The sequence below is a fragment of the Girardinichthys multiradiatus genome, chromosome 17 (assembly GCF_021462225.1).
Source record: "Girardinichthys multiradiatus isolate DD_20200921_A chromosome 17, DD_fGirMul_XY1, whole genome shotgun sequence".
NCBI lineage: Eukaryota > Metazoa > Chordata > Actinopteri > Cyprinodontiformes > Goodeidae > Girardinichthys > Girardinichthys multiradiatus.
Window position 1 is genome coordinate 15,368,412 of NC_061809.1, and position 24,411 is coordinate 15,392,822.

The 24,411-nt window shown below is 37.1% G+C and overlaps 1 long non-coding RNA gene across 1 annotated transcript in view; it reads right to left on the reverse strand.

Annotated features, from left to right (window-relative positions):
* Positions 1–1,151: 1,151 nt before the first annotated feature.
* LOC124883153 overlaps positions 1,152–24,411 on the reverse strand; it is a 33,878-nt gene continuing 10,618 nt past the window's right edge. Inside the window, exon 3 of the long non-coding RNA XR_007042091.1 lies at positions 1,152–1,218. This is a non-coding gene — a long non-coding RNA (uncharacterized LOC124883153). The remainder of the gene's footprint in view (positions 1,219–24,411) is intronic.

Below are 24,411 nucleotides of genomic sequence, written 5' to 3' on the forward strand. Positions count from 1 at the left end.
TGTTTCAGAGTTGCTACACAATCTGGAAAAGCATGGGATTTAATTTAATTATTTTTTGTCGAATCTGGATATGTATGAAGAAAGATAATGAGATAAAGATTTGTATCTCTAGACTTCTCTCCCTATTGTATTTTCTCTCATGGAGGTGCAGCTGACGAATCTTCTGCCACTGGGTTGTGCCAGCATGTTATTATAGGCCACAAATCTGGATTCCATGGAGAATTAAGACCCTTTTTGGTCCAAAACAGGTTACTAGCACACATAATAAAGTGGCTGGTAATATTTGTAGTAGGATTTAATGTTTAACAAAATGAGTTTAACTGTTGAAAGCTTGAACCCAAGTGAAACCCCCTTTTAAAAATGTGGCAACAAATGTGGTGAGATAACAATAAGGATATACATTGCAGTGAAAAAGCATTTACCAGATTTGTTCTTTTTTGCTTACAGTCTTAGTGCCTCTAGGCAAAGATGTCATCAAACATTTGCAATAACTGGCAATGACTCTCCAATCGTTGTGGGGGAATTTTCGCCCACTCTTCCTTGCAGAGTGGTTTTATTTTCAGCCATACTGTTTAAGCAATGTATCTCAATCAGATTCAAGATGACTAGGCTTCTCCAAAATCTCTATTTTTGTTGTTTTAAGCCATTTAGAAATGGATTTTATTATGGGCTTTGCATCACTGTTCTGCTGCATAACTCAAGTCCTCTTGAGCTAAACGTCACAATCAGATCGCCAGACATTCTCCTTCAAGAGTTTCAAGTACAGAATATAATTTATGGTTCCATCAATAACAGCAAGTTATCCAGCTTCTGAAGCAAACAAGCAGCCTCAGATTATTACACAAGCACCACCATGTTTAATGAACTGAATCATTTAAGTGACAAAAAGCAAAAAACAGACAATCTGTAAGTGGGCAAACACTTTTGTACCACAATATTAACAGTAAACAGTGAATTTGACTGAGAGGAGTTTGTTTCTTTGAGCTCTGTGGCCAAGGCTAAAAAGGAGCCTAAAGTCCAGAGAAACCTATACTGAACTCAGTTTAGTCTCTTTTTTTTTTTTAAAGTCATTGAAATTAGTCATTGAAATTGAGAGTAAAGGGTGCCCTGGTATATTCCTAACCCAGTGTCAGTGCAGAATGTTCAACTCACCTGTCAGTCTTCTAACGGTGTGCATGGGTGTCACTTTGTGCATCGACCCAGATCAGAAAAGTGCATCTAGAAACAAAATGACACTGTTCAGTTACAACCCTGCTAAACAGAACATTCCTGACATAAAAACAATTCAATTCAAATTCAATTCAAAAATACTTTATTAATCCCAAAAGGAAATTAAATGTTGTTATAGCTCATATTATGAAGGTTTCCTCAAAGAGCCGTTGTAGATGCTGATGGCTGTGGGCAGGAAGGATCTCCTGTAGCGCTCCGTCTTACAGGAGATAAGGGACAAGGGGATATAAGTTGGGCTCCTAATGTATGTGTCCACATATAATGCATGTGTGTGGCTGTGTGAGTATTAACAGATTTACGCTAAAGGTTGACAAACTCAGCTATGTGACAAGTCTGGCAGTTGTAGCCAAAATGGACGATAGAAAATTTACCAGAGTTCTACAGTGCAGAGAAAAATTATTATTCCCCTTGTAGATTTCTTTTGTTTTCACCATTTGGCCACATTACACGTTTTAGATAAAACACTTTTTGTGTAGCATGCAAAGACAACTTGAGTAATGGTGTCATGCAGTTTTCAAATGACTTAGTCACTGAAGGGATAAACACAACCCAGATGAGCCTGGCCGTATGTGAAAATATGACTGCCCACCCACCGTATTAAACAGTGAATTAACTGTGATTGCTCATCTTTTTAAATCCAGTTTCACAGTCACACACAGGCCTGCCTGCTGCCAGATCCTTTGGATCAGAAATCATTTAAATAGTATCTGTCTGACAATGTGAAGTAATAATATGAGCACATTATAGTTTGACCTAAAGAAATTTATAAGAATCAAAAGTTGAGAAACAAAATGTGAAAAAGTTTTTGAAATCAGTCTGGAAAGGGTTACAGAGCACATTGATTTACACATTGGTGAAAATATAAAAAAAAATAAGAATGAGAATGAGACTGTACACTTATTTAAAATTGCACACTACGATTAAAAGAAATGTGCAACTGATTAGGGTAATTTAAAAATTCACAAGATGCATGTATGGTTGTGTAAAGAAAAACAGACTATTTTAAAGAAATGAAAAAAAATTAAAACTGTGCAAATAACCGGAATGTAAACCACTGATTGAGTTTGTTAGGAGTCTAACATGTTCCTGGGGGAAAGGATTTGGGATTACTCCTCTGTGCACCTTGTATTCACCAATCTTTCACTGAACGAGCTCTGAAGTTCTGCAACAGTTTCATGCACTGGGTAGATGTTATTTTTGATATAGTTCCTCTGACTACCACAACCTGCATTGGATCAAGGATGCATCCTAGGCCAGAGCTGGTATTTCTGATGAGCCTGTCTAACCAGCCTCCTTTCAGCTGTACTACACTATAAAAGATGGCTGATGCCACCACAGAATCAAAAATGTTCAGAAGCACTGCCTGCATTCCAAAAGATTTCCTATTGTGATGTTAAAGTTCAGCACACTGGGGTTATGCAGCAGGATAATGATCCAAAGCACACAAGCTAGCCCATCACTGAATGGCTCAAATAAGACAAAGATTTTGGTTTGGCCCAATCAAGGTATGGACTTGAATCAAACGGAGATGCTATGGCTTGACCTTCAATGCCTTTATGCTTGGAAAATCAATTAATTCTGCAAACAAGAGTTGGCCAACATTTCTCACCAGTGATGTAAAAGACTTACTGCCAGTTATTGCAAACACTGAAGACAGTTTTTGTGGGCAAAGTGGGCACAGCCCATTATTAGGTTTTGGGGGCATTTCTTCTTCACATAGTGGCTTTTTTTTCCTTTAAATTAAATTGTAATCTTAAAACTGCCTTTTGTATCAACCTGGGTCATCTTTGCCCAATATTAAATTCATTTGATGTTCTGTAATATTTAAGTGTGATGAAAAAGCAAAAACAGAAGAAATCTGAAAGAGAGAGAATACTTTTTCACAGCAGTGTTCAAGGTGCAGCAATTATCCCCAAAACATTAAAGGGTACAACTATAGTCAAAAGTAAAATGCATAATTGCAAGGGAATGATGGAGAATAGAAAATATTGGTTTGATATTTTGCATATCTGTCTGTAGCTGTGACAGCTTAGTGATGAACTACAAAAATGCATCTGCTATTGTCAGTGAGCCCACTAATACCTGGCTTGTAATTTAAAAATGAGAAATGCATTTTCGGTGAAATCTCCCTGGCGTACACAGTTGTGGGATCTGTAATGTTAGTTTCCTCTGGGAAATAATGCCAGAAACAAAAAGAAAGAATCTGGGGGAAAAATGAATAGAAGGAATAAGAAAGGATTGATCAATGGAATAAAGTGAAAGAAAGCCAACATGAGAGTGTGGTAATGAAAGACACAGGCAAAGGTTCATCGGGACAGAAAAAAGAAAATTAAGTTTAAAGATAGTAGCTGACTGGGGGAAAAATAAAAAATTTCAGGAAGCTAGATTGATTTTTCTTTTTAGGTTGGGCAAAAATATGTCAATATAGTCCTCTGTGTATCCTGAGGCAATGTTAGAAAGGGCAAACAGTAGTGCTTATAACTTTAACTGAAAACTGGATCTCATATCTTTACATTTATATGCTGTACAAACTTCAGTAACCATATTCAGCATACATTGGTTCTCTCATGTTTTCCCTTGGCTTTGATGTTTTAAGGGCATTGATGGGAAATTTCATTTTGTAAAAACGTGATTTTGGATTCAAGAGTGTGATCATTTATTAATCCTTCTAAGCTATAAATTACTTCATTGTATTTCAGGAAGACAGTGTAAATGATCTGTCCAGACTGTTCCTCCTCATCCTTCATTCACACCACCAAAAACACTTAGCAGGATTAGGCAGGTTACAAGAAATGAATGGATCTCACCAACATATGCTGCCAAACCAAATGCATATAGGGTCAGCAAACCAGGCTATTTACATAGTTTATGTTCAACACTGATCAGCTTTTCCTCCCTCAGGAGTAGTGCTGCGTTGTAGGGAAACAGATCTGTGCATACCGCAACATCAGAGTCCAGAATGGGATTAAAAACAGTGAATTCAACTCGCAGTGAAGGCTGCAAGTAGCCTGATTTGAATCCCACAGACTGCTACTCTGGGTCCCCTGAGCAAGACCCTCAGCCCACGAATGCTCAGTCCATGGGTGTGTGCATGTGGGTAAGTGTATGTTTACAATTACCTGCATTTGTGTTGAGTGGGTGTATGTGAGCGAGTCTGTGTCCTGGAGGTGCACAGTTTGGCCCTATAACACAGCACCCAAGAGCAGCAGAGGGCAGGTGGATTCAGCTCTGGAAGGCTACAGTAGCCCTAGCGCTACCATTTCCTGCGGCATCACCAAAGCTGCAGCACCCCCACCTTCATGCCAGACCCACCACCACCCTAAAACAGCACCCAAATGCTAAGTTTGCTTAGGGACAGCACCCTGATGAACAGTCTGCAAATTCCATTCCCCTTATACCATAAAATTATGAATTTATTATTACTCAAACCAAATTGAATTTCTTATGTTGCTTTCCTTACAAGCAGACATTTTCTCCTAAGAAACAAAATCTGAGAAAGTTTTGAACAAATTATATTTTAACTCTTTTATCCTTCCTGTTGGACCATTTTGTTACCTGAATGTTGGACCATTTGCACGTTGCTGGACGCCACCAGGCCTTCTGGCATCATCGGCCATTTTGTACCCCAGGATAGTCTGCTACTTCAAATCCCAGCGGGCGCCACGGCTGATATGACGGGGCCATTCCAGTTCTGACGTCACAATGGGCTATTTAACAAAATTAGTCCTTTAAGGAGGTGCTTTTCAGCTGGAAACCAAGACAGTTACCACGCAACTGAAGCGCGTCATTCTGGAGAAGAAATCCCATGTGAACTTTCATTAATTCTCCCAGTTGGCCAATGAGAAAACTAAGTGGATTAAGCTTATAGGAATAAGAAGGCTTGTGAGTTTTCAACTTTACCGATCGAAGACGTGGGTTTAACACGTAACCAAAAAAAACACAGTTTTCAAGGAGACGCAATTTTTCCTCGTTTTTTTTGTTCCAGTCGACTATTGACGGACCGTCATATTTTTCACCTTTCTGTCAAGGAGGCCACAAAGGACGAAAAACGGAGTGATTTGCTGAGTATCCACAGACGCGTGGAACTCCTCAACCCCTTTCTTTCTCTCTCTCCCTCTGCTCAGAGGAGACACCACCAAGTAATTTCGTTTTTTTATTTTATTTCTTTATTAGAAATAGCTTGGGCAGGGTAGAGTAGGAGTTTAGTGCGATTTAGAATCGCCACTTATAGTCTAATGTGCTCTAAATTGTATGTGCATGCAACATTTTATTGAAACTTTGATTGCTGTTGATTTCGGAGGCCGCCGAGTCTCGCAAGTTGTGCTTTTACTGTCTGGACACCTGAGCGCAGGTGCGCTGCGGAACTGAACTGCTATAATAACCTTATGGTGAAAATCAACCATTTTCTTTGTCTTCAACTTCATGTTTTACTGTTTACCGCCAAAGTTTTTATTGTTCTTTGTCTTCTTGGGTTTATAACTTTGCTTGGAGGAAGTTTTATGACTGCCTGTGTCCCGCTGAGCTACACTTTGGGGAATGGCCTCCCCGAGCTTCGTTCAACCATATTTCTTTTGTAATTTTGCCATAACTGCTGGTTTGATTTCATACACACGCAATGCTGTAGTTTCATTTTGCTTAGTTAGGTATTTTACACTATCGTATCGAATTTTGCATGTTTGATTAGGTGAAGATTATTAAATCGGAGAGCAAGTTGTATCAGGGCCGTTGATTTAATAAATGTCACGTAGATAAAGAGAAGGTGTTTGTGTTTATTTTGTGCAAGAGTGATTTGTCAGTCAAAATAAGGTTAAAGTTCCTCACGTTTCAGCCGAAACGGTTGATTGAACAGTGACATCTTTCAATTAATTATCAACTATTACTGAGAATTTAATAATTGTAATTATCAAGGGCTTTGAGCCAAAATTACAACACCAAAGGACATCTCTGGTTTTGATTCGTAAATGGGGATATTTGGTTAAGAAATTAATTTTCTCAAATTATGATTTTTAATTATAATTCTTGATAAATATTAATTAATCAATAATCCCAACATTCCAGTTCTAATAGTTTTCTTTTTGTTGTTTTTTTGTCCAGTGGTTACACTATTTTCACTAGTTAGAATTCAGTGGAATGATGAGACTTCTTAGCACAAGATGCTTTCCCCTACATAGAGGACTTAATGATATAATTACCTCTTTAGAAAGATTGGTTTAGAACCAGCTCTTACCAGTAAAACCCAAAGGATTATTAATGTTATCTGTATCATTGTAATATTGACCAGAGATTTTTAGATTTCTCAGAAGGATTCATTGATTTTTAGATTTCTTAGCATTTGATTTGTTTTTCTGTGTTCTTTGTGATTGTATTGTAATTGTATGTACATCGCTTTGAGTGTCTCGTTACTGAAAAGCGCTATATAAATAAACTTACCTTACATTCAAATGCAAGAAGGGTGTAGCTTATAGTCGTTTCCAAAACCATTTTTGTGGTGTCACCCATAAGGCATATTGACGAGCAGACGTCGATAGGTCTTCACATACTTTTAGCCAAAAGCCATAGACAGGCGGACAGTGGCACAGAGCATGTAGATAGTCATCAGGGAAATCGCCCATGCAGTTTGGATATGTGTTAGTGAGAAACCCATTGGAAACATCCTTTGTTCTGTGTAGTGCATTCTAAGAAGGATTCTGTATTGCATTAGCTGAAGGTTGGCATTTTGGGCCATTCTAAAGCATTCATTTTACTCCAATAGTTTAGAACAATACTGTAGTTAAATCATGTCCTGTTTACTGATAGGAAGTGACATTATTAAATCTACTTCTTAAAGCTTTATGTAAGTTTTTAAGAGTAATGTTGGGAGTTGAAGCTTAATGAAGCTAATTATCACTAGAGGACATTCTATCTGCATTTGTTTATTCTGAAATTTAGAGTGTATAATAGATTTTAGTTGTTGATATTCAAATAATTTATTTTTATCAATGCATTTGATTCTTCTAAAACATTAAAGGGTATGGAATCTTTTCCATCAAAAAATATTTATTCCTTTACTATTCCATGTTGAAAAGTTAAGAGCCCTTTTATTTTGCAGGATTTCTGGGTTGTTCCAGTTGTTCTGGGTGTTCGTCTGCATGGGAGAAAACAACACCTATTCATTTTAGAGACTGCTGTCAGAGATGTACTGATATTAATGTTTAAAAAAACAGATGAGCTGATAAATGGAATATCTGAGATATAGATTTCCTTACATAGTATTGTTGAATTTATATGCATAGATAGACTGACAGATTTTTCCAAATCCATTTTAAGACATTTTATAATTTTTTCTCCTTTATAATAAATAACTTTGTTTAAACACTGTATTTTGAGTTTTCTTGTGCTATCTTTGTCCATTACTGAGATTTGTTTGATAAGCTGAAACATTTGCATGCGACAAACATACAAAAATCAAAAAATCAGATGGGGCAAACACTTTCTCATCTGTTTACAAAGAGTTTCCCTACTGAATAAAAATGACTGAACTTCGAGATGAAATCCTAATTTACTGAGATGCAACTCAATTGCACAAAATTTCTTGTTTTAGATTAGTTAGAATTGCCTAGTTTTCTGTTTGCAAAGTGTCAAAACAATGACAAGTTTCATTTCTGAATTCTTATCTGACTTTCTGATAAAATCATTTACTATGATTACTATACCTTTTAAGATGGAAAAATGGGCAAGCAAAAACATGAAAACAGATCATCATGTTTTTGTAAGTTTTGGCAACACCTCAAACATACTGCTTCTTTATGTGGAATCTGGGGAAAAAATATCAAAATAAATCAGACAAGATATAGAATTGTGGACCTCTACTAGTATGATTCATCTATGGGTAGAGGATTCAAATTCAGGTAGACATGTTTTGAGTCAAAGAGGTTAACATTTCTCTCTTGAGAAATGTGCACATCAACACCAGAACAAATCCAAAGACATCAAGATTAAGGCTGAAGTTATGTTTAAATATCCACAGTGAAATTTGTCTTGTACCACCATCAACTGCAAGAGGAAGAAGCCAAAATTCCAAAAGCATCATAAAAAAAAAAAGATTACACTTTGCATTGTACTTATAAACAAATACATACATTTTGTGAGTATCCTGGATATCCTGTGGTCTGATAAAAATGAAAGTATTTGGCCATAATGACAATCATTACAGTTGGCAGACAAAAAGGGCTACAAGCATAACAGCATCCCAACTGAGGTATGACCGGTGGCAGCATCATGTTGTGGGGGCGTTTAGCTGCATGAGGGGCTAGTGCACTTTACAAAATCGATGGCATCATGAGGAAAGAACATTTTGTTGAAATATTAAAGCAACATAATAACCAGGAAGTTAAAGCCTGGGCACAAACTGATCTTCCAAGTGGACAGTGACCCTAACCATACAGCCAAATCACCACAAAGTGGCACAATGACAGCAAAGTTAACATTTGACCAGGCATCGATTCTACAACATGGCCTAAAAACCTGGCTCAATTACACTACTTCTGGAATGGACCAAAAATCAACGTTTAATGCCTACTACTACTACTACCACTAGAAAGCGACTAAATCTTGTTTGGGATGACAACTTTTTTTTTCAGTACTCTTTACCAAGCAATTCTATTTTTAAGTGAAATATTATTTAGTAAATTGATTACAGATTGTACTTTAATTAATACAATTTATTGAGAGGATTCTCAACTATCCAAGTAATATCCACAGTTCAATAGCGTTTGTTACTTTGCTGTATGACAACTATTCCTAATCTCAAGATCTCAGTTGCTAAATATATTAAAGAAATCCATGTTACTTGACTATGTAGAAATCAGTTATACCCACAAATTGGTTATATCCACAGCATAAACATTAAAATATTACAAATTACACTAATCTAAGAACACAGTGCACAAGATAATTTGATTATGGACAGCATAAAAAGTTTTGTTAAATAATAAATTATTTTTACTTACTTTTTACTCACTAAGCTACACTACTCTTAAAAATAAAAAAGTTGCAATTGAGGAACATCAAAATTTTTACCTGAATGAGGCATGCAAACTTGCACCACCCCCTCCACACACACACACTTCTAGGTGGCTCAATCAATTGCATATTGGGGAAGCAATCCTAAGTAGCATTATATGGCTTTTGACTCAGCATTTCTTCACTAACAGAAAGGTAGGGAGACCATTGCTCATCACAAAAGTCTGCTATTGATCAGACACTTGCTGAAACGCACATTTTACAAGCTCAGACAACAAACAAGTATTTTCCAGTTAGGATGTGTAGAGGATAATTACATGTGGAAGCAGCAAATAAATAGAATCATCCGTTATCTTGTGATCAGCCTTAGAGTAAAGCAAGAATCCAAAATGAACAAATACATCAGAAAAACTTCATACAAACTTCATACAAACCTAACTGAGGCATGTTTTGTTTTTTCCAGGTGTGACTGTATGTACAGTTGAGGAGAAGCCCTGGAACCAAAACACTAGGAATGTTCCAGTAAGTAATGACAAACTTTATTATCTTAATAACTTCCAACTAGAATGATATATAAAAAATAAGCTACATAATTAGAATTATAGCTGCATGGACTAAAGAGCTGGACTTAGACTTTTGGAAGGTTTGTTAAACCAGATGCAACAAAGAGATGCCAGCTATCTTGATGCTTTGAGGCCAATGTACACTCAGCAAGAACAGAGAAAGTTATTTTAACTGAGGTGGCAAGAGCAAACCAAAGCTCTTTCTGGTCAGGACCTTTCAAACTTTATAAGAAATGATGTGCAGATTTCACTCAAACAATCAAGAGCAGTCTTTTCACTATATAAAGTGCTATCTCATCTGTGTGTATTCTTCATCCTGTAGCATCAATAAAAATTTGTGTATACTGGGATCAGGGGTGTCAAACGTTATAATGTGCTACTGTGAAAATTACTTTTTGTTGTGATCTCACAATAATGTTTTGCCTTATTGCATAAGAAATGATTTCCTGATCATTTTGGTTAGAAAGTTCAATTTTCAATAGATAGTTAGCCCTGCCTAGCTGAAGATCACATTATGTTTGCTACTGTATCAGATAATAGTCTTATGATTTCTCCAAAGCTAGAAAGAAACCCACATTAATCAGCAAAACCTGCTCGCACATGTCAAAGTGTCTTGTTAGTCAGTCTGCCGTATATATATGAGACTGTATCTGTGTGTTTTAAACTGTTGGATGTTTACCATATGCATGCAGAACTTCATAATGACATCCTGGAATGGTGGGTTTAATAATGTATTGTACAGGAGGAGAAAAAGTACACTTGCATAGTTTAACTCTCACTATTGTTTCTACCCACTTTGTTTCATCCTACATTTATTTTATGGATGTCCAAAGCAGAAATTAAAACAAAGAGGAAGGACGAAGTGAATGATGCTGCTTTGGTAGAACAACTATCTATTGTGGAACAAAATACAAATGTTTACAGTTGGGGTCAGCCTGAAGCATAGGCAAATCCAAGCAGCCCCACAGCAGCAGGGAACCGAAGAGCATCAGAATTTTAAAAGTCAAGTTTAAACATCCATGTTTATTCTAAGAGTAGTACAAAGTCTTTACACATGTAGCTTTTGAATAATTTCTGTCCATCATCAGAGGGATAGATAAGTTTAAACTTAAGAGCTCAGAGTTACTGTGAAATCCAAAAACCTGTCAACAAATAACTGTGCACATGTGAATAATTTCACCCATGAAAAACAAAATTTACAAAAATACACAACAAACCTCTTCATACCTAATAAACATCCCATGACCTTGTCATTTCATAGCTGTAAACCAATTTATTGGAGATTCTGATTTCAGTTTGGGAAAATTTAACCATCTCTTGTGAAAGAAAAAGTCTGAGCCGTGATAAAATATAAAGAATTAAGGGAACTTGTGGTTGCAGATATTTGTTGGACTCACACTGGGCCATCAGTGAGAGGCCTTATTAAATGATACATAGTCCCATTGTAGACAACTGCTTTTTGTACACTTGAAAAACTTGTGTCTGAAAAGACCAAAAGTAGAAAATGGTGAAGCAACAAAATCCAAGGAGTCTAGAAATATCAGTTGAGCTTATCAATAGTAGAAGATACCCAACAAATTCTGTTTAGGGTCCAATATTATTTTAGGCAAAATTCTGTTTGCACTGGTGAAGCTGTGCTGGTGTGTGAGGAATTGAATATTAATGCTGGCAGCCTCAATTTTTTAAGTTTTCACTATTAAAACCTTGTAAGGGGAAAAGTAGCATTGATGGGAAAAGAACATGGTTTGCATGGAAGAAAGTATCAGATTTGAGATTAGAAATAAAGCTGTTCGAGCCATTTGAGTTTGTTAAGGACCTTCTGCAGGAAGAATGTTTTCAAGGTTGAAATTTAAACAGAGGTGTGGCCTCTTCATTTTATAAAAGACGAGCACAATATGCCACTTTTGAAAGAGATTGGGGATTAGCAAGTTTGTTTTGTAACAAATGTGTTATCCAAAGGACAACGAGCCTCACAATCATAATATTCCACATTAAAATGTATCTGCTCTATTTGTAAACATAGTGGATAAAATATTGTTTTGGGGGATGGGGTTGTGACTGAAAACATGGGCACCAATTATCTTGAGATAACAGGACACGTGCATGCTGAAGCAAAATGGGTGATATTTTCTTCCAATGTTCAGGGCATGCCTGTCTTTTTATTCATTATTGAGGAACTGTTGGTATTTACCCCATCATGTATGAGATTCTTTCTAATTTAAAGTGAAAACCTTCAATTTGTTACTTGCAACATCGCCCCTGGACCACCTGGACCACCATGATGCATTTTAAAATTAGGCAATGTTTAATCTATAAAGTTAAAGTTTCCAATATTTTTCCAAGATGTAGAGATCCCTGTTGAGTTTTCTGCATATAAATCCTCAAATTAGAGTAAAAAAAACAAAAAAAACCCAGCTACTGTTTAGTTTAATTGGCTTGTTTCCTTGTTTGTGACAAATCTGGAGGTCAAAAGATATAAAGTCAATTTAAGCAATATCTTGATGAATACATTGATAGGCAGATGCACAATGCTGTTTCTAGATACAAATTGCCTGCAAACCTAAGTCTGCATTTGCATCTGAGCTTACAGACTCAGAGGCAGATCTGCTTCTGAAATAGCAAGACTGAGAAAATGGCATTGTTCATGTATTATGGGAAAAGCCTCACCATATGTATGTAAAAATTAGCCAGGTGGGGTAAATCTTTTTCTCTATGTCCTTTACCATTTCTGTACCTGCTGTATTGATCACGGAAAAGAAAACAATGGCGCCTTTCCACAAAAATAAATGCAAACTGCTCCAATCTGTTGGACTTAATAGGCAGATTTGCTGCATGTATTTAGTGCAAGCTACTTTTTGCAATCCAGAGCAGAAATAAAGCAAATAGCAGGAGTGAAACACTTTAAACAAAATTAAATATTGATATTAACCCCCCTTAATCTTTTTTTTAATGGCTCTGAACCACAAATTGCTAGAACTAACTTCATTTGCGATATAATTTGTTCCCTTTTTAACCTTTAAAATGGGGATTGTGAAAATACATTTTAGTATAATTATTTTTTAACACTTTAACATTTATTTCATTACAAATTTACTGCTTGGGGGAACTAACTGCACCTGCATTAGTTTGAATTAGCTACAGCATTAGGGAGGGGTGTCCGTGTGTGTGTGTTTTGACTTAACATGCGTGTGCCATGGGGAATAGAAATTATTAATGTCTGCAAATGCATTTGAGTCATGAGAAATTACCCCATGACTGGTAAACAAAATGTAGCAGCACCATGACGTTTATTTCCTACTGTATGTCAGGCTCCAATAAGCATGATTTCAATAATTGTTTGTAATGGAGCCAATAATCTTTCTTTGAACTACAATTTCTTGCCCAATCAAAAGACTTCTACCGACATCAAAATCAAGGCTTCGAGAGGCAAGGAAAACAAAAATGAAAAATTACTATCCAAGGTTGTGCAGAACACCCTGTTCAGAACTAAATGGTGGAATCACCTTTTCCTTTCAGATGTTTCTGAGAACACTTCAGCAAATAGGGCAATAGTGTTTATTTCTCAAATGGAGAATAAAAGAGCAAAACTAAAAACTGTACCTGTTGATTCTGTGTGTATTTTACTGAATCTTAAAAAATAGAGAAAGTCTAAAGAAATATTTTGCAGCTTTTCACCCTGGACTTGAAACGGTAAAATACCATATATTAAACCCAATACAGGTCCTTCTCAAAATATTAGCATATTGTGATAAAGTTCATTATTTTCCATAATGTAATGATGAAAATTTAACATTCATATATTTTAGATTCATTGCACACTAACTGAAATATTTCAGGTCTTTTATTGTCTTAATACGGATGATTTTGGCATACAGCTCATGAAAACCCAAAATTCCTATCTCACAAAATTAGCATATCATTAAAAGGGTCTCTAAACGAGCTATGAACCTAATCATCTGAATCAACGAGTTAACTCTAAACACCTGCAAAAGATTCCTGAGGCCTTTAAAACTCCCAGCCTGGTTCATCACTCAAAACCCCAATCATGGGTAAGACTGCCGACCTGACTGCTGTCCAGAAGGCCACTATTGACACCCTCAAGCAAGAGGGTAAGACACAGAAAGACATTTCTGAACGAATAGGCTGTTCCCAGAGTGCTGTATCAAGGCACCTCAGTGGGAAGTCTGTGGGAAGGAAAAAGTGTGGCAGAAAACGCTGCACAACGAGAAGAGGTGACCGGACCCTGAGGAAGATTGTGGAGAAGGGCCAATTCCAGACCTTGGGGGACCTGCGGAAGCAGCGGACTGAGTCTGGAGTAGAAATATCCAGAGCCACCGTGCACAGGCGTGTGCAGGAAATGGGCTACAGGTGCTGCATTCCCCAGGTCAAGCCACTTTTGAACCAGAAACAGCGGCAGAAACGCCTGACCTGGGCTACAGAGAAGCAGCACTGGACTGTTGCTCAGTGGTCCAAAGTACTTTTTTCAGATGAAAGCAAATTCTGCATGTCATTCGGAAATCAAGGTGCCAGAATCTGGAGGAAGACTGGGGAGAAGGAAATGCCAAAATGCCAGACGTCCAGTGTCAAGTACCCACAGTCAGTGATGGTCTGGGGTGCCGTGTCAGCTGCTGGTGTTGGTCCACTGTGTTTTATCAAGGGCAGGGTCAATGCAGCTAGCTATCAGGAGATTTTGGAGCACTTCATGCTTCCATCTGCTGAAAAGCTTTATGGAGATGAAGATTTCATTTTTCAGCACGACCTGGCACCAGCTCACAGTGCCAAAACCACTGGTAAATGGTTTACTGACCATGGTATCCCTGTGCTCAATTGGCCTGCCAACTCTCCTGACCTGAACCCCATAGAGAATCTGTGGGATATTGTGAAGAGAACGTTGAGAGACTCAAGACCCAACACTCTGGATGAGCTAAAGCCCGCTATCGAAGCATCCTGGGCCTCCATAAGACCTCAGCAGTGCCACAGGCTGATTGCCTCCATGCCACGCTGCATTGAAGCAGTCATTTCTGCCAAAGGATTCCCGACCAAGTATTGAGTGCATAACTGTACATGATTATTTGAAGGTTGACGTTTTTTGTATTAAAAACACTTTTCTTTTATTGGTCGGATAAGATATGCTAATTTTGTGAGATAGGAATTTTGGGTTTTCATGAGCTGTATGCCACAATCATCCGTATTAAGACAATAAAAGACCTGAAATATTTCAGTTAGTGTGCAATGAATCTAAAATATATGAATGTTAAATTTTTATCATGATATTATGGAAAATAATGAACTTTATCACACTATGCTAATTTTTTGAGAAGGACCTGTATGTCATGTGGGTGTGTTGAAATGGGGAATGACTCCTTTCCTGCAGTCCATAAATAATAAACAAGGGAAGTTCTGCAGGTGAAAGAAGTAATCCATGAGGAAATGTTACAACAGCTTTGAAGAACACTGAAATAAATGCACAGCGCTGCAAAGGAGAATTTATTCCTTACAGATTTCATGTTTTTAGGTTTTTGTCTCACTTAAAAAAAAAGCTGTTTTTATCTTAAAAATGTGTAATTGGAAACATGTTTTCAATAATGGACACCCATCCCAAACGTGTTATGGAAAATTTTAGTGCCTTAATTTTTCTATGAGATACTCTGGTCTGAAAAGTACTCAAACCCTTCTGTGTTATTCTCTTCTGCCTCCAGGGTTAGGACAGATGGTTCTGCTTAGTCTTACAGAAATGGTTTTTCAACCTTCTCCTATTCACTTGTATGAGATAACATGTATGCGACACTGTGTAAGGTTCCATTTCCATTGTCAACATGTTTAGGACAACAGGTTTCACCTCGTCTCTCTGGGTCTCATGAGAGTTACCTTAAACTCTGTTGTAGCTTATAAGGAGAACCTTTGCTTTGTCTAGTCAGAACGATTCGGCAGCACAACTGAGCGCATCTCCAATGCTGTAAAAAATCCTTCTCTCTTGCAAGATTATAATAAAGCTGATTCTGAGTGACAATCATCAGTCTCTGTCTTGGTAAAAACAAATTTTTCTACAAGACATGCACTTTCAACAAAGAGTAGTCCTATATTATAAAATTGCTAAAAGCATTGCATCTGAAAATGATGGCAAAATAAAATAAACAATCTACACAGCTTCTTTGGGTCACCTACTGTAACGGTGTGACATGGAGCTGGTTGAGAGGCAGATATTTTTATTTTTTGAAGCACAATCAACTTCAATTCAGGAAGTATGTTTTCTTTATCCTTGAGCATTTTGCACTAGGCTTATAATGCAAGAACCACAAATCTCAGCATTACCGCCATTCCATACTAAATGCCTAGAAACTTTGGCAGAAATCACATCGCTATCAAACCTCTACTAATGGCCGCCTCACATTGGCAGGCACAAATGATGCAGAAAACACCAGAGAACGCGCATGCATCTAAAAGCAGCACATGGAGCACATACTGGAAAAACAAGCAAGGGCTGTGCCTGAGCTATCCTAGACCTTTGTATTGTGAGGATAACTCATAATTGGAGCAGTTATGAGTCTTTTATGCTTGGAAAACAATTGTATTCAAATGCATTCTTATTTAAAAGGTTCCATAAACAGGTTATGTCATCTTTGCGCAACTACCATCAAGCAGTGAGTCTCTTCAAGCCCCATGTCTTAAGTGCTCTGGAGAATTTCTGTCCCATTCTTTACAAAATTGTAAAATTTAAGTAAATTGGATGGTTTTCCAGCATAAGCTGCCTGTTTAGGGGTGGTATCGCAATAGGATTTATGTCCAGAATAGGCCACTCCCTGTATCTTTCTTTTAAGCCAGCTTAGATTTGAACTTGCTGGTGTTCCCAACTAGTTCCCCTTCATTTAGGCTGTCCCTGTGGTTTACTGCAGTCCCAGAGAGCCACAAAAGAGCCTGATGAACAGTTTCCTGGCAAATTTGATTGACTGTTTCCCTCATTTTTTGAAATTTTTGATAATGTGCTCATTTTTGAGATCATTTAGACTACACCTTGTGTGTAGTCTAAATGGGGGACATTTTCACAGCACTGTTTGTAGGAATAAATTGCTGGTGCCATGTTTCCCCCCTTAGGGCAAACAGAAAACAAGTGGCTTAATGCAAATGCATACAGAATTGTGCATTGCTTTCCGTTTGATGTCTCCTCTCCAAACCTGTCCAAAACCTACCACCAACCCAGATCCTATACTCACACTGTGTAGAATCTGGTATAAGGGGCATTTACCTTTTCACAAATAGGGAGGGTTAAGTTGGATTCAATTTTGTTTCTCTAAATAAAATCATTTGAAAAATGCAATTTGTATATAAATCAAAAAACAAAGAAAAAACAGCAGAAATCTGTAAGAGGAGAAATATTTTCCCCAGCACTCTAGGTGGGAAATTAACTGCTAACGCTTTTTTCCCTCCCTTACCAGACCAGGGACAAGCGTCAGGAGATGTTTGATCAGACAGATGGACTTGAATTCAACACTAAACAGATGGCACAAATTTGTTTATAGCTACAGCCACTGAAATAGCCCACAGATACAAAAAGGCCATCTGGATACATGTAGATTTCCCAGCATTTACCCATCTCTCATTTTCAATTACTATCCAGGAATCTAATGTAGTGGTCCTCTAATTGTGTTACTGGTAAATGAAAATTTAAATTAGAAAAAACAGAGTAACTGCTGATCATAACTGATATTTACTAGTTCTAGTGCATAAAAATGTCCCATTGCTGAGACTGGGACTACTCTGCTTGTATTAACTCATTATGCAAGATGCAAAATATATTTTATCAAGCTCAGACCTCAACTGATTCTTGTGCAATTGTTTGCAACAGGCAGCTGGTATATTTCCTTGCAAAAGTATTCATATTTATAACCCTTGAAGTTTATCCACATTCTCTCATATAACAAGCACAAACTTCAATGTAGTTTATGTATGTTTTTACAAATCAATATCTGAAAAGCATGCCATGCATTTGTATTTTAGTTAACCACTTTTATATAAAAAGGACAAATCGATGGAGGGCACAAATAGTAGTTGTGGTGTTTCTGATTCTACTACCTGAGCTCTGCAGCTCCTCCAGAATTTCCATGGGTTTGGCTGTTTTTTATAGATCAGAGATGTCAAACTCCGGTGCTGGAGGGCCGGTGTCCTCAAACTTTTAGTTGTGTCCCTGGTCCAACACACCTGAATCTATGGCCGAATTACCTCAGTGTGCAGTCAAGTTCTCCAGAATCCTGCTAATGACCTAATTATTAGATTCAGGTGTGTTGAAGCAGAGGAATATCTAAAGGTTGCATGACACTAGCCCTCAAGGACAGGAGTTTGACACCTGTGGTATAGATGATCTTCATTTCCCAGCCTGTCTTTATAGGTGGGCGGCCATGTCTTAATAGCTCTTTCAATTTTCTTAGGCTGGATTGAACAGTGGCCATTGCTGAGCTAGGGATACTGTCTTATGTGTTCATTCAGAGAATAGCCGTTTTTGTATCGAGACTGGATTACCCACATCTGGACTTTATTTACAGATAATGTGACTTCTTAAGACAATTGGTTAAATAGGATTTTACTTAGGGCACATAGAGTAAAAGTGGCTGAATACAATCCATGCCAAACTCTTGATATGTGAAAAAGTGACTAAATTAGGTATCTTTATCCTCATACTTCAGATTTGTGTATTTTTACAACAAATTATCTTGTTTTTTTCTGGGTGTTATAACATGATACACAGTGGAAGAATTTATTTTTCTCTGCTGGAAATTAAAAAATATTAAATCGGAAAGAATCAACTGATTCCCTATTCATACCCAGACGGGAGTCTAATAAAGGGCATACCACTGATGGTGGTTCTGTCATGCTAGGCTTGATGTCTCCTCTCCAAACCTTTCCACAACCTCCCACCAACCCAGATCCTACACTCACACTGTGTCTGACCTTATAAATGTTCTGTCCATCTCCTTTGATCCCTACTTTTTGTTCTGTTTCTCTCCCTTTTTGTTTATTTTTTTACTGTAAGTGACTTTGTGGCTCTATTCTGTTAACATTTTTCAAGAAACAGTTTCTGAAATATTTAATAAATGATTTAGTTTGTTTTTATCCAGATGTAGCGCCAATATTAAAATGGTATATCAAGGAGCTTGGTTGAAATTCTGTTCAAATCAATCTAATCGACTTGAATATATTCTAATTCTAAGTTTCATGTTTCAATTGTATTCAGGGTTAGGCAGCATAAGTTTGTTCTTAAAAGTAGGCACTCCCTTTTGGTTAAATCACCCAATGCACTTGAGTGCATGTGCTTCAAATGTATAAATGACCAGGAATAAATAGGAACTAAACTAATTGGCATCCAGTTACATACAGTACAATTCAATCTAATCTTTCTAGTCATATCGACAACTCAAAGCGCTGTACACTATAAACAGCTTTACCCCATCACACTAACACATTCCTACACCGATAGGCAGCTTGGGGGTAAGTGTCTTGCCCATGAGTACATCAACATGTTACAGGAGAAATTGAACCCACAACTTTCAGATTGCAAGGCGACTGCTCTTCCCACTGAGCCACAGTTGCCCAAGCAAGCATGTGACGACACTCAGGAGGTACAACTCTTAACAGGAAAAATCCTCCAGCAGAAGCAGGCTCTGAATCATCTGGCATGACTGGTTAGGGCTTGAGAGGACAGGAAGGAGACCCAAAAACACAGTAGTACTGAGCCAGTTATGTCCAAAATAATATTTGCTGATCCTCTAGAACAGACTCTGTAATAATTATACACTGTAAAGTAAAGGTTATGCAAAAATTGATTCTCCTGAGTCAAAGTGGCCTACTCAATAGATCAAGACTAAACTTCACTAATGATAAGGCAAACTAACAGCCTGGCCTGGGTTTGAAAGATAATTTTAAATGGGCCCTGACTGTTGCCATTCTGTAACTAGTCAAAAATTAATATTTACCATTTAAAGACATGATTGAAACTGAATTTTGCCTATTTCTTTCTCCTTCCATCTTCCTTCCCTCTTCCCCTCCTATCTGCTCCATACTTTGGTTTTTTAATTTCCTTACTTAGCATAGGGTCTACATGACATTCCTGATGTAGAAGACTAGCAATGATGCAAATTCCCCAAATTAATAAATTTCTAAATACATTGTTCTATGCCATCATTTAAATGATATTGGAAATCTATGTTGTGATTATGAATATGAATATATTATTTAATAATACTTAAATATTTTATTAAATAATATTTTGGTCTGTTAAGGGTTGTCCTGTGAATACCAGCCCAATAAGGCAGTGGTATTAGGACAAAATTGAAAGGGATAAGCCAAGCTCTGGCATTACCGAACAGCAAAACTGTGCACATACAGAAGGAATTCACACAATTTCTTAAAATACAAGAATTTATTAACAAAAATAGGTCAACTCAAAGTCTAACATATTTCAATCAACAAACTGTTTGCTATGCTAACACAACCCAACTAAACTACCAAACAAAATCAAAGAATAAGGAAGACCAATGGGCTATGTACAACATAAACAAGGGAATCAAAGATGGTTGAAAACCATGACCAAAAAGTGATGCAACATTACCATGCAAAGTTTATGTTTGAGAACCAAGGATTATCTTGAACAATCTGGTAATGAAGTTAAGTTAGTATTGGAACTAACTTAGGCAATAATTCGTATACCTTTAAACAACCATTTACAATGCAAGATCAGATTAAACATTTTAATAAAACATTTTAAAGAATTATTTACTGAATAAAACCAACCTTCTGGATGACTAATTCTCAACGGTGTTTAATTGGCTGCCTTTATTTATTAAAATACATTTAAGGAAATATTAAAAGGAAATGTTTAAAATATTTGAGAAAATATTATTTTGAATGAGGACCAATAGCCACTCTGGGTAAATGATCCTTAGTGGAATTTAGTGATGTTATCACGTTTATTAAAATAATATTTAGGGAAATAATATTTTCTAGATTGGAAACTAACAACGTTTCTGGGTAAATGATCTTTAGCTGACTCAAAGTGGACGAGCACGTGTTCTTAGCCGATTGCGGTTGGAACTAACAAAAGAAGCTTATAGCTTGTCATCAGAATCAAACACATACCTTTAAAATACCACAAATAAAAGGGTTGAAATGCATAAGTGTGGCCGATCTATGTTTAAAAACCACCATTTAAATAAAGTTTGTCTTAACTTTAAAAACAACAGAACTCATCCAAAGCTGAGTTCTAGTCTGCTGACACTTACTGTAGCTAAGTTTCTCAACACAAACAAAAACAAACTTCATTAAACGAACATTATTCAGATTATTTACCTCTAAACTAATCTTCTCTGCCCAAACGCTACCTCTTACGTGAACCGTACTGAAGAGAAGTTGTCCTGGGCATTAAGGAAACATCCACATGTGGGTAAACAAAGGATTAGCTTGCAGCTAACCTCCATAGCTGTGGGGTAGGGCTTTTAGGTGGCCCGGCCGAACCGTACGACAAAGTCATGTTCAGCTCCTTGAGTGGCCGCGATGCGGCAGGGTAGGTTTTCCACCCCGTGGGGGAAATCCGCCTCGATTAGTGCAGCTTCTGGAGGCCTCAGAAGAAAAGTCAAGTCAGGCTCGTCCTATTACACCCTTTATGTGAATGTATGCCGGACACTCGAACAGTAAATCATTACTTAACATTGTTGCATATGATCACGTGATTGTATGACACTCTTGGATCTAGTTTGAAGAGTTATGTCTGGTTGCCAGCAAAGAGACATGCTTTTTTGGTGCCTCTCCTGTCCAGTTCCTGTCTGGAATTTGCATGGAAAGAGATCCGTTTGTTGGAACGCAGGGTTTTTATTCAAGTAGTGTCGTCACGGGAAGTCTGCTCTCCTTCTGTTCCTGGCTGTGCTGGAAGTAGGTTACTGTGATTTATTTTGAAATTTCCAGAAAAGATCAAACTGGCCTTTAAATATAGTCCCAACATCTATATATCATTTTTTCCCCCCCAATATAGTATAGAGGTCTGCATTTATTACTCAAATAGTTAAGTCAGGAAATCTAATAAAAATGTGAATCAAATGTATAGTTAAAAAAAAAAAAAAAAGCATACATAATGGTTTATTGTGTAAATGACTTTTTTGCTTCCTGTGCTAACGTACATAATGAAGTAACTTAAACTGCAGCTGCGTCTCTAGGTAAAACATCTGCAAAATTTGAGAAATTAATAAAGATGAAAAAAAATCATTTAATATGAAGACAGTAAAATGTTTTGATGGAGGCATGTTCAGTTTTATAAAAAAAAAAAAAATGTATTTTATTCATATTGGGACTTTTTATCTTCTGGGTTTCCATACAGACTGGGTGGTCTAAATTGTACCTGTTGAGGCTCTACAGCAATATTTTCATTTCATTCTCATCAGCTCATCTCCAGGCCAGATCCTCTGTGCAGCAATGAAGACGAACTTGCTAGTAACATAAACCTAAAACAAGTCACGATGCAGCGCATCCGCTAACTTTTACCAGCTTCCAAACGTTACTTATTAGACCTGTTTCAATTTTAACTACCATTAGAAAAGGTTCACAACACAATAGCAACTGTTAAGTTTGTTCGCACCATCACAGCATAGGACACAGAAGATATTCACCTGCAGTCTGTGGATTGGAGAGCAAACCCAATGTAGGCTATATATGCGGTCAGAGGAGTTTTCCTCAGGTGACATACATGGTACCATTTCATCCTACCTCTGCAAAGACAATCACAAAGAAACAAAATAGACAAAGGTTTTATCTAAATTAAATATTGTAGTTTTTAAATATGGTCTGATACCATTCAGCTGTACATGTGTGACAAACTAACTTGTTTTAAAGATACTATAACACTGAAATCCACACTTATTTCTTAGTCACTGCCGGTGGTTTCATATGAGTCACTTAAGACACTTTCCTTAAACTATTTTCATAAAGTTAGCTCAGCACATAGTAGAGCTACTCATATCCACTCAGTTGTTACTTCTTGTAATAGTGCTCTACTATTTGGTCTACCTCATAAATCCATCATCAAATCTCAAATGGTACAGGTCTCTGCTGACTATCCATCCAGATATTTTGCATTTGAAATAGAGGTCAAGCTAACCTCTTCTGATTTAATCAGCTGTATGTTTGCATAGTGAGAATATTCAGGTATAATGTAGTCTATGGGTTTCCTTTGATGTCCCTCCATGACGAGATAATGATGGACTGTTCGGAGAAACCCAGACAGTTTTCTCTCTGTTCAAGACGAGAGACTAAGAAAGAGCTTTATAGCATCAGGTTCACCATATGGCCATCTGATCTTTCAGCAGCATGGACCAATCTGCTGACCCTGTGGGAGCTTGGCTGTGTGCACCTCAGGCATAATTTCAAAGACATCAAATATCAGTGAGCCAGTGGGGTAACTTTTTACAGATGTTGCCACCATTCTGTAGTTACTCATTGTCAAATATCCCCTATGTTTATGAGGCTATTAAAATTTAGCAAAATGTTAGATTAGAAGCACTGTACCCTAAAATAAATATTTCAGTCACTTTAATTAGTGAGCAGTGTTACAGATTTTATGTAGGATCTGCAAGGCGATATGCTGGACAGAGGTGGACACATATGAAAGTTTCATTGATTTTCTTATGCCACACTCAGCAAGAAAGTAGAGTAGAATTTTTAGGAAATGTCAAACTGCTCCCCTAAGAAATGACACCGAGCAGAATCAGTAACACGAATTCCCCCTTGTACTTGTCTTATTACTGAAAATACCACGGCAGCAACAATCTGGACACGGTCATACTTGATCTTCCATAATTCTCCCTTATTGCAGCCTAGCCACTTCCCACACTGGCATACCAACCACTGATAATACCTAATTGAATCTTTCCAGCAAATGGCCCTCTGTCACATTATGTGTCCAGATGTTCATTACTGAAAAAAAAATCTGATTATGACCTTTTTCATCAAAAGGAGAAGAGGGAAAATATAATTTCTGAGGCAGAAGTTGTATTGTGTCAAAAATCTGATATCCAATTAATTTAGGCAGTTTTCAGATAGGCGCTTTATGGTAAGAAGATGAGAATCTTGAGTGATGAGAATCCTGGAGAGAAGACATCTGGTCATATAATGAAATCTTTTATAGAAATTTTGAAAAAATAAAAGTGAAATGGCAATGTATTGCTGTTTTTATGGATTTTCTTTTTCTAAGCACATTGTCCATACAGGCAACAACCTGAACCTAAACATATCCATTATAGCCACTAACTATTTAGCTTCTACTGCCTTCTAACAGTTCATTACAGAATAATATCAACATAGGAAATGGGAACTTCTGTGGTTACCACAACTTATTCAACCTAAGCAATACACCTGAAACATTAAAGTAACTAATGTTGTCAGCCCTAGCACTGTTATAGCAGAGGACAATAAAAAAGCTCAAATCTAATCTACATTTGATCCTCTTTGCATAAGGAATGCTATAAGATCACAGAAAACACAGCTTGATCAAAAGAAATTAAAGACAATTAAAAACTTCTGACATTTATGTGGAAAGAGTTACAAAGTCATTTATAAGGCTTTAGGGCTTAATAAGAGAGTG